The 15,267-nt window shown below is 41.7% G+C and overlaps 1 long non-coding RNA gene across 1 annotated transcript in view; it reads left to right on the top strand.

Moving 5' to 3' along the window:
- The window catches only part of LOC132494904 (uncharacterized), a 79,360-nt gene that overhangs the window by 35,266 nt on the left and 28,827 nt on the right, over positions 1 to 15,267 (top strand). The window contains exon 2 of the long non-coding RNA XR_009533177.1: positions 9,829 to 10,009. This is a non-coding gene — a long non-coding RNA (uncharacterized LOC132494904). The remainder of the gene's footprint in view (positions 1 to 9,828; positions 10,010 to 15,267) is intronic.

A 15,267-nucleotide genomic window follows, 5' to 3' on the forward strand; every position in this document is an offset into this window, starting at 1 on the left:
TGTGGGGGAGAGTTTCTGGGGGAGGAAGGTGTTGGAGCTGTATAAAGAGAAGGCTGGTGGATTCTTGTTTCCATGATCCCCAGGATGACTCAGAGCCTGGCTGTTCAGCTCTTCTTTCCATCCTGTGGGTTATTTATTTTCCTTTCAGTAAAATTGTCTTCAGTTTATGCTAGCTGAAGTCTACAAAAGAAGCCCAAATTATAACATGCACACCCCGCCCCCACCCCCGCCAGGTCTTCTCACCTCAGGTCAGTGACTTTTTATCACACCAAGTAAATGCACAGTTGTCTTTAAGGAAAGACAGAGAACTGAGCAGTGCTGGTAGTAAAGCTTTTCTGTAAGCCCAGCAGGCTGTGCATCTTTCCCAGTAGCATCACATCGGGATCCACCTTGGGAATGTACTTCAAGTTTAACTGCAGCCATGGAGCTGGCACATACCTGCATTCGCCCACAACCGGCCTCTTTTAAATTTTGTTCTTGTTATATTTTCATGGGATGTGTCTTTGCTGGTAGGCTGATTCTTAAGTGTATTTGGCTATGGGTCTATCTTTGTGTTTTCTAGACCCTATTGATCTGGCAAATGATCACAAGTACCTGGTATAGTTCAGATGGAGAATCAGTGAGGTTGGTGGGTGTGGTTAGTAAAAATTTAGTAGCTAGTAAATTTTTGGCAGGTGCGAGAAATCTTTTCAGGGTAGTATATATACTAAAACATATGATCCAGCATTTTACTACTTTATACCACATACAGTTCTAGGATCTATACTTATGGAAACATATAATCCCATGTTACAGCACAAGGCCCTCTCCCTCTGGAGACTGTTCTTGTACTTTCTGCAATAGCGTTGAATTAAGGATGGAGGACCTGTTTCGTGAGCTGAATCTCTTCTAAGTAAAATTAAGAAGTACTAAACTTCTGAATCATGAACTATTTAGAGTGTTTCTAGTCCAGGACTGGATCCCAAAGGGAGTCAGAAGTGATCCTAAGACTTTTTTTTTTTTTTTTTTTTTTTTGCGGTACGCGGGCCTCTCGCTGTTGTGGCCTCTCCCATTATGGAGCACAGGCTCCGGATGCGCAGGCTCAGTGGCCATGGCTCACAGGCCTAGCCTCTCCGCGGCACGTGGGGTCTTCCAGGACCGGGGCACGAACCCGTGTCCCCTGCATCAGCAGGCAGACTCTCAACCACTGCGCCACCAGGGAAGCTGGATCCTAAGACTTTTGAAGTTTCTTCTACACAGAAGTTGAGTGACTGAGTGAATGGATGAATGGAGTTAGGGGTGGGAGAAATCTAAGAAGCCTAGATCTGAAGGAACCTGGTGATCACTCAATACGACCCTGCAGTAGTTATCTATGACTGCATAACAGATCACTCCAAACCATAGTGCCTTAAGTCAAGAATCATTTATTTTTTCCTCCTAGTTTCTGTGGGTTAGGAGTTCAGAGCAGCCTGGCGGGGTCCTCCTGGCTCAGGGTCTCTCATACGGCTGTAGTCAGATGTCACCTGGACTGCAGTCCTTGGCTGAGGCTGGAAGATCTGATTCCCAGGTGGCTCACTCACATGGCTGGCAAGCAAGGAGCTGTTGGCGGGAAGTTCCTCTCCACGTGGGCCTCTTCACAGAGCTGCAGGAGCGTCCTCCAGCATGGCAGAGGGCTTCCCCTAGAGCAAGTGATGCAAGAGAACAAGGCAGAAACTCCAATGCCTGTTATGACCTAGCATCAGAAGTCACACAGCATCATTTTAGGGAGCCCACTGCACAAGGGTGTGAATACCAGGAGGCCAGGGTCAGTGGGACTGTCTTGGGCCCTGACTACCACAAACCCGTTCTCTTAATACATGATTTAAAAATTTATCATGGGGCTTCCCTGGTGGCACAGTGGTTGAGAGTACACCTGCCAATGCAGGGGAGGCGGGTTCGTGCCCCAGTCTGGGAAGATCCCACATGCAGCGGAGCGGCTGGGCCCGTGAGCCATGGCTGCTGAGCCTACGCATTCGGAGCCTGTGCTCCGCAGTGGGAGAGGCCACAACAGTGAGAGGCCCACGTACCGCAAAAAAAAAAAAAAAAAAAAAAAATTATCATGAAATATTTTCAGACATAAAAAAAGGATTAAAAAATAATTAAATGGGGGTTCCGGGTAAGATGGCGGAAGAGTAAGACGCGGAGATCACCTTCCTCCCCACGGATACACCAGAAATACAGCTACACGTGGAACAACTCCTACAGAACACCTACTGAACGCTGGCAGAAGACCCCAGACCTCCCAAAAGGCAAGAAACCCCCCACATACCTGGGTAGGGCAAAGCGGAGAGATCCCCACACAGAGGATCGGTGCCGAGCGGCACTCACCAGCCCGAGAGGCTTGTCTGCTCGCCCGCCGGGGCGCGCAGCGCTGGAAGCTGAGGCTCGGGCTTCGGTCAGAGCGCAGGGAGAGGACTGGGGCTGGCGGCGAGAACTCAGCCTGAAGGGGGCTAATGTGCCACAGCTAGCCGGGAGGGAGTCCGGGAAAACTCTGGAGCTGCCGAAGAGGCAAGAGACTTTTTCTTCCCTCTTGGTTTCCTGGTGCGCGAGGAGAGGGGATTAAGAGCGCTGCTTAAAGGGGCTCCACAGACGGGCGCGAGTCGCGACTGAAAGCGCGGAGCCCAGTGACGGGCGTGGGACGCTGGGGCTGCTGCTGCTGCCGCCAAGAAGCCTGTGTGCGAGCGCAGGTCACTGCCCACACCGCCCTTCCGGGAGCCTGTGCAGCCCGCCACTGCCGGGGTCCCGGGATCCAGGGGCGGCTTCCCTGGGAGAACGCACGGCGTGCCTCGGGCTGGTGCAACGTCACGCCGACCTCTGCCGCTGCAGGCTCGCCCCGCACTCCGTGCCCCTCCCTCCTGCCCGGCCTGAGTGAGCCAGAGTCCCCGAAGAGGCTGCTCCTTTAACCCTGTCCTGTCTGAGCGAAGAACAGACGCCCTCCGGCGACCTACACGCAGAGGCAGGGCCAAATCCAAAGCTGAGACCCAGGAGCTGTGAGAACAAAGAAGAGAAAGGGAAACCTCTCCCAGCAGCCTCAGAAGCAGCGGATTAAAGCTCCACAATCAACTTGATGTACCCTGCATCTGTGGAATACATGAATAGACAACACATCATCCCAAATTGAGGAGCCCGGAGTCACTGCTGTGCCTCTGAGGTGGGAGAGCCAACTTCAGGACACGGGTCCACAAGAGACCTCCCAGCTCCACATAATATCAAACGGCAAAAATCTTCCAGAGATCTCCATCTCAACGCCAGCACCCAGCTTCACTCAACGACCAGCAAGCTACAGTGCTGGACACCCTATGCCACACAACTAGCAAGACAGGAACACAATGCCACCCATTAGCATAGAGGTGGCCTAAAATCATAAAAAGTCCGCAGACACCCCAAAACACACCACCAGACGTGGACCTGCCCACCAGAAAGACAAGATCCAGCCTCATCCACCAGAACACAGGCACTAGTCCCCTCCACCAGGAAGCCTACACAACCCACTAAACCAACCTTAGCCACTGGGGACAGACACCAAAAACAACGGGAACTACGAACCTGCAGCCTGCAAAAAGGAGACCCCAAACACAGTAACATAAGCAAAATGAGAAGACAGAAAAACACACAGCAGGAGAAGGAGCAAGATAAAAACCCACCAGATCTAACAAATGAAGAGGTAATAGGCAGTCTACCTGAAAAAGAATTCAGAATAATGATGGTAAAGATGATCCAAGATTCTATTTCCCAGATCCAAAATCTTGGAAATAGAATAGACAAAATGCAAGAAACAGTTAACAAGGACCTAGAAGAACTAAAGATGAATCAAGCATCGATTAAAAACACAATACATGAAATAAAAAATACTCTAGATGGGATCAATAGCAGAATAACTGAGGCAGAAGAACGGATAAGTGAGGTGGAAGATAAAATAGTGGAAATAACTGCTGCAGAGCAAAATAAATAAAAAAGAATGAAAAGAACAGAGGACAGTCTCAGAGACCTCTGGGACAACATTAAACGCACCAACATTCGAATTATAGGGGTTCCAGAAGAAGAAGAGAAAAAGAAAGGGACTGAGAAAATATTTGAAGAGATTATAGTTGAAAACTTCCCTAATATGGGAAAGGAAATAGTTAATCAAGTCCAGGAGGCACAGAGAGTCCCATACAGAATAAATCCAAGGAGAAATACGCCAAGACACATATTAATCAAACTGTCAAAAATTAAGCACAAAGAAATCATATTAAAAGCAGCAAGGCAAAAACAACAAATAACACACAAGGGAATCCCCATCAGGATAACAGCTGATCTCTCAGCAGAAACTCTACAAGCCAGAAGGGAGTGTCAGGACATAATTAAAGTGATGAAGGAGAAAAACCTGCATCCAAGATTACTCTACCCAGCAAGGATCTCATTCAGATTTGATGGAGAAATTAAAACGTTTACAGACAAGCAAAAGCTGAGAGAGTTCAGCACCACCAAACCAGTTTTACAACAAATGCTAAAGGAACTTCTCTAGGCAAGAAACACAACAGAAGGAAAAGACCTACAATAACGAACCCAAAACAATTAAGAAAATGGGAACAGGAACATACATATCGATAATTACCTTAAATGTAAATGGACTAAATGCTCCCACCAAAAGATACAGATTGGCTGAATGGATACAAAAACAAGACCCATATATATGCTGTCTACAAGAAACCCACTTCAGACCTAGAGACACATACAGACTGAAAGTAAGGGGATGGAAAAAGATATTCCATGCAAATGGAAACCAAAAGAAAGCTGGAGTAGCAATTCTCATATCAGACAAAATAGACTTTAAAATAAAGACTACTAGAAGAGACAAAGAAGGACACTACATAATGATAAAGGGATCAATCCAAGAAGAAGATATAACAATTGTAAATATTTATGCACCAAACATAGGAGCACCTCAATACATAAGGCAAATACTAACAGCCATAAAAGGAGAAATCGACAGTAACACAATCATAGTAGGGGACTTTAACACCCCACTTTCACCAATGGACAGATCATCCAAAATGAAAATAAATAAGGAAACACAAGCTTTAAATGATACATTAAACAAGATGGACTTAATTGATATTTATAGGACATTCCATCCAAAAACAACAGAATACACATTTTCCTCAAGTGCTCATGGAACATTCTCCAGGATAGATCATATCTTGGGTCACAAATCAAGCCTTGGTAAATTTAAGAAAATTGAAATTGTATCAAGTATCTTTTCCGACCACAATGCTATGAGACTAGATATCAATTACAGGAAAAGAGCTGTAAAAAATACAAACACATGGAGGCTAAATAATACACTACTTAATAACGAAGTGATCACTGAAGAAATCAAAGAGGAAATTAAAAAATACCTAGAAACAAATGACAATGGAGACACGACGACCCAAAACCTATGGGATGCAGCAAAAGCAGTTCTAAGAGGGAAGTTTATAGCAATACAATCCCACCTTAAGAAACAGGAGACATCTCGAATAAACAACCTAACCTTGCACCTAAAGCAATTAGAGAAAGAAGAACAAAAACATCCCAAAGTTAGCAGAAGGAAAGAAATCATAAAAATCAGATCAGAAATAAATGAAAAAGAAATGAAGGAAACGATAGCAAAGATCAATAAAACTAAAAGCTGGTTCTTTGAGAAGATAAACAAAATTGATAAACCATTAGCCAGACTCATCAAGAAAAAAAGGGAGAAGACTCAAATCAATAGAATTAGAAATGAAAAAGGAGAAGTAACAACTGACACTGCAGAAATACAAAAGATCATGAGAGATTACTATAAGCAACTCTATGCCAATAAAATGGACAACCTGGAAGAAATGGACAAATTCTTAGAAATGCACAACCTGCCAAGACTGAATCAGGAAGAAATAGAAAATATGAACAGACCAATCACAAGCACTGAAATTGAAACTGTGATAAAAAATCTTCCAACAAACAAAAGCCCAGGACCAGATGGCTTCACAGGCGAATTCTATCAAGCATTTAGAGAAGAGCTAACACCTATCCTTCTGAAACTCTTCCAAAATATAGCAGAGGGAGGAACACTCCCAAACTCATTCTACGAGGCCACCATCACCTTGATACCAAAACCAGACAAGGATGTCACAAAGAAAGAAAACTACAGGCCAATATCACTGATGAACATAGATGCAAAAATCCTCAACAAAATACTAGCAAACAGAATCCAACAGCACATTAAAAGGATCATACACCATGATCAAGTGGGGTTTATTCCAGGAATGCAAGGATTCTTCAATATACGCAAATCAATCAACGTGATACACCATATTAACAAATTGAAGGAGAAAAACCATATGATCATCTCAATAGATGCAGAGAAAGCTTTCGACAAAATTCAACACCCATTTATGATAAAAACCCTGCAGAAAGTAGGCATAGAGGGAACTTTCCTCAACATAATAAAGGCCATATATGACAAACCCACAGCCAGCATCATCCTCAATGGTGAAAAACTGAAACCATTTCCACTAAGATCAGGAACAAGACAAGGTTGCCCACTCTCACCACTCTTATTCAACCTAGTTTTGGAAGTTTTAGCCACAGCAATCAGAGAAGAAAAGGAAATAAAAGGAATCCAAATTGGAAAAGAAGAAGTAAAGCTGTCACTGTTTGCAGATGACATGATACTATACATAGAGAATCCTAAAGATGCTACCAGAAAACTACTAGAGCTAATCAATGAATTTGGTAAAGTTGCAGGATACAAAATTAATGCACAGAAATCTCTGGCATTCCTATATACTAATGATGAAAAATCTGAAAGTGAAATCAAGGAAACACTCCCATTTACCATTGCAACAAAAAGAATAAAATATCTAGGAATAAACCTACCTAAGGAGACAAAAGACCTGTATGCAGAAAATTATAAGACACTGATGAAAGAAATTAAAGATGATACAAATAGATGGAGAGATGTACCATGTTCTTGGATTGGAAGAATCAACATTGTGAAAATGACTCTACTACCCAAAGCAATCTACAGATTCAATGCAATCCCTATCAGACTACCACTGGCATTTTTCACAGAACTAGAACAAAAAATTTCACAATTTGTATGGAAACACAAAAGACCCCGAATAGCCAAAGCAATCTTGAGAACGAAAAATGGAGCTGGAGGAATCAGGCTCCCTGACTTCAGACTATACTACAAAGCTACAGTAATCAAGACAGTATGGTACTGGCACAAAAACAGAAAGATAGATCAATGGAACAGGATAGAAAGCCCAGAGTTAAACCCACGGACATATGGTCACCTTATCTTTGATAAAGGAGGCAGGAATGTACAGTGGAGAAAGGACAGTCTCTTCAATAAGTGGTGCTGGGAAAACTGGATAGGGACATGTAAAAGTATGAGATTAGATCACTCCCTAACACCATACACAAAAATAAGCTCAAAATGGATTAAAGACCTAAATGTAAGGCCAGACACTATCAAACTCTTAGAGAAAAACATAGGAAGAACACTCTATGACCTAAATCACAGCAAGATCCTTTTTGACCCACCTCCTAGAGAAATGGAAGTAAAGACAAAAATAAACACATGGGACCTAATGAAACTTCAAAGCTTTTGCACAGCAAAGGAAACCATAAATAAGACGAAAAGACAACCCTCAGAATGGGAGAAAATATTTGCAAATGAAGCAACTGACAAGGGATTAATCTCCAAAATTTATAAGCAGCTCATGCAGCTCAATAACAAAAAAACAAACAACCCAATCCAAAAATGGGCAGAAGACCTAAATAGACATTTCTCCACAGAAGATATACAGACTGCCAACAAACACATGAAAGGATGCTCAACATCTTTACTCATTAGAGAAATGCAAATCAAAACTACAATGAGATATCATCTCACACCAGTCAGAATGGCCATCATCAAAAAATCTAGAAACAATAAATGCTGGAGAGGGTGTGGAAAAAAGGGAACACTCTTGCACTGTTGGTGGGAATGTGAATTGGTACAGCCACTATGGAGAACGGTATGGAGGTTCCTTAAAAAACTACAAATAGAACTACCATATGACCCAGCAATCCCACTACTGGGCATATACCCTGAGAAAACCATAATTCAAAAAGAGACATGTACCAAAATGTTCATAGCAACCCTATTTACAATAGCCCGGAGATGGAAACAACCTAAGTGTCCATCATCGGATGAATGGATAAAGAAGATGTGGTACATATATACAATGGAATATTACTCAGCCATAAAAAGAAATGAAATTGAGCTATTTGTAATGAGGTGGATAGACCTAGAGTCTGTCATACAGAGTGAAGTAAGTCAGAAAGATAAAGACAAATACTGTATGCTGACACATATATATGGAATTTAAGAAAAAAAAATGTCATGAAGAACATAGGGGTAAGACAGGAATAAAGACACAGACCTCCTAGAGAATGGACTTGAGGATATGGGGAGGGGGAAGGGTAAACTGTGACAAAGTGAAAGAGCGGCATGGACATATATACACTACCAAACGTAAGGTAGATAGCTAGTGGGAAGCAGCCGCATAGCACAGGGAGATCAGCTCTGTGCTTTGTGACCGCCTGGAGGGGTGGGATAGGGAGGGTGGGAGGGAGACGCAAAAGGGAGGGGATATGGAAACATATGTATATGTATAACTGATTAAATTTGTTATAAAGCAAAAAATTAAATAATTAAAAAATAATAATAATTAAATGGATACTTATGTGCCTACTACCCAGTTCAAGAAATAAAATATTATCAATTCAATTGACATCCCCTATGCACTCATGATGACTATATCTTCCCCCTTCCCTATCCCACTGCCCTTAGGAAACTAGTATTCTGAATTTTGTGTTTACCCTTCCATGCATTCTTTTATATTTCCACCATAAATTTGTGTACCCTAAACAATATGTGGAGTTGTTTGGCATATTCTCAAACTTTATATATGGCAGCATCCTGTATGATTCTTTTGCAACCTTCTCTTTTTATTCAGAGTTATATTTGTGAGATCCATCTATATTAATCTGCATGGCTCTAATTCATTTGTTTTAGTGACTGTACAGCATTCCACTGTGTTAATAAATCAAAATTTGTGTATCCATTCTCCAGTTGATAGACATTCATGTTGCTTGTAATATTTTTATTTTGCTATTACACATAATGTCATTATGAGTGTCCTTGCACTCTCCTTGTGCCCAGGTGCAAAGTTTTTCCAGGATACCAGTCTAAAGGTGGAATGGATAGGTCATATGATATGTGCATTTTGACTTTTCTTAACAGCATCAAATTCTCTAAAACAGTTGCATTAATTTATACAACTTCCAGCAGTGGTTGAGTCACCCTGCTCTTTATTCTGGTATTGTCAGATTAAAAATTTCGTGCAAAGCTGATGGATGTGAAATGGTATCTATTTATGGTTTTAATTTGCCTTTCCCCAGTTATTCATGAGGCTGATTATTTTTTTCACATGTGTATTGGCCACTTGGGTTTCTTTTGCTGAGTGCTGCTTGTTTACATCTTTTGCCCATTTTCCTATTAAGTTATTTCTCTTTTTCTTATTGATTTGAAAGAGTTCTTCATAGATTCTAGATATTAATTTTTGTCAATTATATATGTTGCTAACATTTTCTTCCTGTCTAATGCTTACCTTTTTTACCTTTTTGTTGTCTTGGTTGAATAGAATTTTTAAGTTAATGTAATTAACTGTGTCATTCATTTCCTTTCTGGCTTGTTTATATGGCAGAGACTGCTAGCTGTCCATTAACACCTGCATCTCCTTTCTTTTCTAGCAATAGAGCTGTGGCTGGTTGTGCTATGGAGTGCATCTAGAAGGGATATATGCAACATTGACCTCGCTTGCTTCAGAGGAAACCTTTGTTTCTAGATGTCCACTCTTTACCCCTGCAGCAGACTGAAGTATCATTATTATCCCAATTTTACCTACAAGAAAACCAACGCTGCACTGCCAAGGTGAGCCCATCATCTCATGCCCCAGCTCCTCCCGTGGAGCCCTTTTGCTCTGTTACCGTGCCACAAGAGAGAAAATTCAGCCTAATCAAATCCAACAAATATGTACTAAGCCCCTCTCACATGCACAGCTGTGCACTAAGGCCACACCAAGATGAGCTAGACACAGAGACACAGCCTCTGGTCTGAGGAGCTTACAATCTGGCTGGGGGCAAGGCAGACTCACATAAGTGTCTGGCTGTGTGTATGTGAACACTTTCAACTCAGGGAATCAGGAGAATCCTCATGATATTTGAGATTCCATCAGACAACCTGGAGCAAGGGCTTTCTAGGCACAGGGGACAGTTTGAACAAAAGCCCACAAGTTGAAAAGCACAAGGCACGTTTAGTACACAGCCAGAGGTTGAGTTTGATTGGAGCGACGTCAGGTGAGAGGCTTCGGGAACTGAGGCTGATCTGTAGCCCAGCTGTTGGTGTGAAAGGGCACACCAACACAGCCCTAGAGGTGTGAGGGCTGCAGGTTACAGGAACTGCCAGTGGCGGGGGAGCTCATGGGGTCAGTTAGAATCATTCTTGCTTTAACCTTCTTTAAAATGTTAAAGCAAAGTCTATATCACTGCATTCTGGTAGGGTTTCTAAACTTTGTAGAACCTTATATGAAAGACAAGTAAGGAAGGTGCAAAAACAAGTTACCATCTTAGGATTTCTCTTCCAGAGCCACCTTTCCTCCTGTGGAATTGGCATGTTGTGCACCTGTTTACAGGTCCTGAGAGACATGGGTGTGGGTCTCTGGCTTGATATCGACTACTTTCAGCAGAATTTCTTAGCCCTCTCTGAGTTTCTCCATCAACTCATGCTTACACACTGCTTAATGTGACCAGTCTTCTCCAAACAAACTTCTGGGATGGAGCCCCTGCTTCATTCACTATTATGTCCCCAAAGCCTGGCTCTGTACCAGGCACAGGGCAGGTTCTCCACACACATTTGGGGGATGAGTAAGCAGATGTTGGGAGAGAATGAGAGCATGAATTCCCCAAAGCTGTGCACAGGGGTTGTTGCAGCATCACTGTACCCTGGACAGCCAAGACAAGCGAATTCACAGGTGTCCAGAAAGAGTTCTTGACATTCTGTGTTAATTAAGATACAGTCCCAGCTGCTGTCACAGAGAGCCAGCTTATATACAGTAAAGGATTATTTCTCTTCCGTGTAAAAGTCTAAGGCAGTATGTGCTCAGTGCTATAGAGTCGTCAGAGACCCAGGGTTTTTCTGATTCAGATATACGTATATATATACATTCCCATTTGTATATTCTTTCCCATTATGGGAAAAGGGATAGGATATTGAACTATATTCAATATCATATTATCATAGGATATTGAATATAGTTCCCTGTGTATACAGTAGGACCTTGTTGTTCATCCCTTCTATATATAATAATTTATATCTGCTAGCCCTAAACTCCCTCTCCATCCCTCTCCCAACCCCCTCCCCCTTGGCAACCACAAATCTGTTCTCTATATCCATGAGTCTGCTTCTGTTTAGTAGGTAGGTTCATTTGTGTCATATTTTAGATTCCACATATAAGTGGTATCATGTGGTATTTGTCTTTCCCTTTCTGACTTACTTCACTTAGTATGATAATCTCTAGGTCCATCTATGTTGCTGCAAGTGGCATTATTTCATTCTCTTCTATGGATGAGTAGTATTCCATTGTGTATATATACCACATCTTCTTTATCCATTCCTCTGTCTCTGGTCATTTAGGTTGTTCCTGTGTCTTGGCTGTTATAAATAGTGCTGCTATGAACACTGGGGTGCATGTATCTTTTTGAATTATAGTTTTGTTCAGATATATGCCCAGGAGTGGGATTGCTGGATCATAAGGTAATTCTATTTTTAGTTTTCTGAGGAACCTCCATACTGTTTTCCATAGTGGCTGCACCAACTTACATTCCCACCAACAGCATAGGAAGGTTCCCCTTTCTCCACACCCTCTCCAGCATTTGTTATTTGTAGACTTTTTAATGATGGCCGTTCTGACTGCTGTGAGGTGGTATCTCATTGTAGTTTTGATCTGCATTTCTCTAATAATTAGCAATGTTGAGCATCATTTCATGTACCTATTGGCCATCTGAATGTCTTCTGTGGAGAAATCTCTATTTAGGTCTTCTGTCTATTTTTCGATTGGGTTGTTTGTTGTTTTGTTCTTGTTGAGTTTTATGAGCTGTTTGTGTATTTTTGAAATTAATCCCTGTTGGTCACATCATTTGCAAATATTTTCTCCCAGTCTGTTTGTTGTCTTCTCATTTTGTTTATGGTTTCCTTTGCTGTGCAAAAGCTTGTAAGGTTGATTAGGTCCCATTTGTTTGTTTTTATTTCTATTGCCTTGGGAGACTGACCTAAGAAAACATTGGTACGATTTATGGACATACATATCCCCTTTAAAGTGATCAGCCTCTCTTGTCACATTTTCTTCTTGAGGGGGCACATTACGGCTGGTATTGGTAGTTGTCCACCATATCTGTTTTCCCCTTCTTCCTGGATACAGGGCTAGACTGTATTTTCCCACCCACCTTGCACATCAGTGTGGTGGTGTGATCAAGTTCTTTCAAATGGAGTCTGAGTACTGTGTGTCATTCCCAGGCCTAGACCTAAGGCTGTGTACACCCCTCCAACACTTTTCCCTTTGCCCCTTTTGCAATGTTGACTTAGAGGCAGTCTAGCTTTCACCAAATAAACAACAACAATGCCCTAGGGGGTGACAGAGCAGTAACCTGGAAGCAACATGGGTCCATGATTGAGCTCATAGACCGGAGCTGCCCACCGGGCTGGTATGCTTATCTCTGACTATCATAGGGAGAAATGAACTTCTTTGTTCTCTCTTCCACAGTGTTGTTAGGTCTTCTGGCTATAGCAGCCTAGCCTTTAAGTTTAACTGATACACACTACACACATGATCGTTTTTCCCCCCAAGTGTGGGGCTGTGGATAGGAAGTTGTCCATCAGGGCTGTGTGCTCTAATTCCGTGAGCACAGGAATGAGGTTGTTCTTCATGATGTACATCACACACATGTCTTCTGTCCAGCTTTTTCAATTGCAGTCAAAAAAATCTACAAAAAATAATTCACAACAGCAATAAAAAGTAAGGTACTTTGGAATAAGCACCCTAAAAGGAATGTACAGAATCTATGATGAAAATGGTAACGTTTTTTGAGGTACATAAGAGACCTGACTAAACTTAGAGACATACCACGTTACAAAAGACTCAATTGTGAAGATGTACATTCTCTGCAAATTCATTTCTAACTGTTAAGTCATTCTAATAAAATTACTATGAGGTTGTTTATGGATTGTGATAACAATTTAAAGTTATAGGAAGAATAAATGAAAGAGAATAACCTAGAAAATGTGAAAAATAAGAATTTTGGGGAATGCTTTCCCTACCAAGCATCAAAATTATTAAAATGCTACGATATATAAGTAAATCTCCTATTGTTTCAAGAATAGACTTACAAATTAATGGATATAAGATAGAAAATCTGGTAATTGTGTAAGCATGCACACACATATATATGAATTTTGTACACTATAAATGTATGCTTCATATTTATAAGAAAAGGTCACACTGCTCAATTCATAATCATAGGATGATATTTGATTGGCTAAGTAGAAAAAAGTTATATACTTATCGCATAAACAATAGGGCTGATTTTTTTAAAGGAAATTATTTTTAAAATAAAGAAAATATAGGTAAATATTTATCAGATCTTGCAGTGAGAAAGCAAAGGATGAAGTCATAAAAGAAATACTGATAGATTTGACTACCTAAGAATTTAAAAATTTAAGTTAAGGGGACTTCCCTGGTGGTCCAGTGGGTGAGACTCCGTGCTCCCAATGCAGGGGGCCTGGGTTCGATCCCTGGTCAGGGGACTAGATCCCACATGCATGCGGCAACTAAAAAGTCCACATGCCGCAACTAAGAGTCCTCATGCCGCAATGAAGATCCCATGTGCCGCAACAAAGATCCCGCGTGCTGCAACGAAGATCCCGCGTGCTGCAACTGAGACCCTGCACAGCCTAAATAAATAAATAAATATTAAAAATTTAAGTTAAAAAACCATAAGCAAACATAAAAGATAATTAAGAACTGAGAAAAAAAAACAGCAAATAAGTTGAGTCTTTATATACAAGAGCTCTGCAAAACAATAAGAAAAAAACTGCTCAATAAAAAATAAACAAAAGACCTGATCAGACTGGACAAAGACCTGATCAGACAATTTGCAATAAACATATGTAAAACATCAACTTCAGTAATGATCAGGCGATAATTAAAGTAACAATGTATCAGTAGTACAGGTCTTCGTTTATCAAATTGCCAAAGATTTTTAAAAGTTGTCATATCCAGCAGTGAAATGGAAATTCTTACACATACAGAGTTATAATTTATCAGACCCTTTCTGGGCAAATTTGGAATGTGTATAAAAAATTTCTTACATATTTATATTCTTTGACTAATTACCCTTCTAGGAATTTATTGTATGGACATAACCAGGGGGCTCCCAAGATTTATGTGTTAATCATCATACTATTAATAAGAGAGAAAAATAATCAAAATAACCACAAAAGATATTGCTTGAATACATTATGGTTAGTCCATATGGTACAATCCTATTGTCATTACAGAGTTATGTTTTTTAAAAATATTTATTTATTTATTTATTTTTGGCTGCTTTGGTCCTCGTTGCTGCACGCGGGCTTTCCCTAGTTGCAGCGAGCCGGGACTACTCTTTGCTACGGTGAGCGGGGCTTCTCATTGCGGTGGCTTCTCTTACTGTGGAGTATGGGCTCTCGGCGCACGGGCTTCAGTAGTTGTGGCACGCGGGCTCAGTCGTTGTGGCTCGCGGGCTCTAGAGCACAGGCTCAGTAGTTGTGGCACACAGGCTTAGTTGCTCCGCGGCATGTGAGATCTTCCCGGCCCAGGGCTCCAACCCATGTCCCCTGCATTGGCAGGTGGATTCTTAACCACTGCGCCACCAGGGAAGTCCTAAGAGTTATGTGTCTGAAGAAAATATAATGAAGTCAGGGAATTCTCCCACTATCACGATAGGTAAAACAAAACAGGGTATACCGTGGCCTGCGGGTCTTCCGTAATCTGACTCCGCCCACTCAACTCCTGTTCTGATCCCTTCTGCTCCACCTGCCCCTCACCCACTCCGCTCCAGCTACCCTGGACTCCGGAATGTTCTTCCAGCACGCCCAGT

Source organism: Mesoplodon densirostris, chromosome 8 (genome assembly GCF_025265405.1).
Source record: "Mesoplodon densirostris isolate mMesDen1 chromosome 8, mMesDen1 primary haplotype, whole genome shotgun sequence".
Classification (NCBI taxonomy): Eukaryota; Metazoa; Chordata; class Mammalia; order Artiodactyla; family Ziphiidae; genus Mesoplodon; species Mesoplodon densirostris.